The sequence below is a fragment of the Palaemon carinicauda genome, chromosome 18 (assembly GCF_036898095.1).
Source record: "Palaemon carinicauda isolate YSFRI2023 chromosome 18, ASM3689809v2, whole genome shotgun sequence".
NCBI lineage: Eukaryota > Metazoa > Arthropoda > Malacostraca > Decapoda > Palaemonidae > Palaemon > Palaemon carinicauda.
In genome coordinates, this window is record NC_090742.1 from 136,539,877 (window position 1) to 136,542,376 (window position 2,500).

The window sequence follows — 2,500 nt, forward strand, 5'->3', positions numbered from 1 at the left end:
GTCTTTATAAAAAACAAAGGAAAAATACCATTTTGGTCTACACCTACATAAGCATCAATGTCCATCAACAGAGCTTTAATTTTACGAGATCGAAAAGCTAAACTAGTTAGTTTAGCCTCAGGAAAACATGAATGAGGAAGTTCAAGTTTTTCATTAATCTGTTTACTGTCAAAAACATCAGCCAAAAGGGTTGCCTTTTCCTTTGGACATTGAGTGACTGAGCCATCTGGTTTCAGTAAAGGAGGAATTGTTGCATCTACACCAAAGGGTGCAGATTTAAGGGTAGACCACCATTTATGTTCCTGGGTTGTACCAGAAAGAGTTTCTTTAACGGTTAAATCATACTCCTTTTAAGTTGAGGCATAAACTCTCTGAGCAAAAGCTCGAAGCTGAGTATAGTTATTCCAGGTCAAATCTGATCTGTTACCCTTCCAAAGATGATAGGCCTCCTGCATCTCCAAATAAGCAAGTGTACAATCATCATTGAACCTCAGTTTGTCCTTCACTCGGTACCTTAGCACACGAGAAGGGATACACCTATCAATTATATTGACTATATTCTCATTCAAAGGGACAACAGGATCTACACTACTATATAATTGTGACCAATTCAAGCACAATAGATCATGCAAAATTCCATTCCAGTCTGCTTGGGATTTCATATAAATTTTACAAGATTATGATATATCAGGGACAGGGTGCTCAGTCTTCACTACTATTGAAATCAAGGCATGATCAGATGTCCCGACTGGAGAACCAGCCTTACAAGTTATAACGCCAGGGGAGTCAGTGTATACGAGGTCCAAGCAATTACAGACCTCCGGGTAGCTTCATTTATGATTTGCTCACAGACTGATTCAGAGGCAAAGTCTAAAGCTCTTAAGCCATGGCGATCGGTAAGAGAGATAGAACTTAACCACCCCCTATGGTAAGCATTAAAATCATCAACAAAGACAATAGAAGCCTTTCTATCATCTTCTTGTATCTTAGGCATAATGGTAAGAAGACAATCGAAGATAAAATCATCCATGTCTGGATTCCAGTAGATCAAACACAAATAAAAGTTGTTATGCCTGCCACAAACTTTTATTACCTGAATCTCATGACACCCATATTGATAGCAGGACCTATGAGAAGCAGGGTACTCAGTTTTAATATACACAGCCATTCCCCTGGCCCTAGGGATGGCATCATGTTTCAACCTTATATATATATATATATATATATATATATATATATATATATATATATATATATATATATATATATATATATATATATATATAATATTTATATATATATATATATATATATATATATATATATATATATATATATATATATATATATATATATATATATATATGAGAATTTTTAAGCTAAATGGAAATCGTAGGGTAATACAATTTTACCTGTAATATATTAAAAAACATTTCACAATTTTTGTCTCTACTGGCCATTTTTTATCTTATTTCACGGTTATTTTTGTGTTGGAAAATATATCTGAAACACGAATGTACTGCAGCGGTTGACTTTTGCAGATATATATTTTTTGTTTTCCCATGTCAAGCTCAAAAACTTTTCCCGTGATATTCCAAAAGTTACTATGATTGTGAAGATTGAATTTCTCCCCTCGTCTCTGTCGGTGCCTCACCTGGTATCATCAGTTTGATATTGAAGGGTGTCAACAATTCTATTAAATATTTAGATATATAATATTTAATATCCTTCTTGAAAATTTGAGATTTTAGCATATACGATAAGTAGTAATTAAGCACTTTTTGATTTACTTTAACTCTATATATAAGGAATTATGCTCTCATAGCGAATGAGATTGATAAAAGTGCAAAAGAAATAAGATCACATTGAATTGAGAGTATGTGTCAATAAATAATTTCTACTATGTATGATACATATATGATAAGTAGTAATTAGCTACTTTATTTTTTATTATATTATCTCTCTATATAAGGACATGTGCTCTCATAAAGAATGAGATTGTTAATGGTGCCAAAAAAATAAAATAACATTAAATTGGGAATATTTATCAATAAATATTTTTTACCATTAATGTTACGTATTTGATAAGTAGTAATAAAGAACTTTTTGAATTATATTTAACTTCCTTTATAAGGAAATGTTCTCTTATAGCGAATGAGAATGTTAATGGAACAAAACAAATAAAATTACATTAAATTGAGAATACGTATCAATAAATATTTTTTTCTATGTATGCTATACTCCTCAAAGACTTATGTTTTCAACCAAATATATATTAGAACGCAAGGCTATATGTCACCATTTCCCTCACTAAAAAAAGGTAGAGAAGAAGTAAAAAAGCGGCTACCTGGAGATGGACATCAATCATCTTAACAATTCTGACATTATATTTGACCACGGGTGTGAACGTAATTAGGTAGACATGTACACACACGCAACACCCTATCACCACGTTTTGACTACTTCCTCTCCTCCCCATCCTAAGGACGGGAAGGGCATA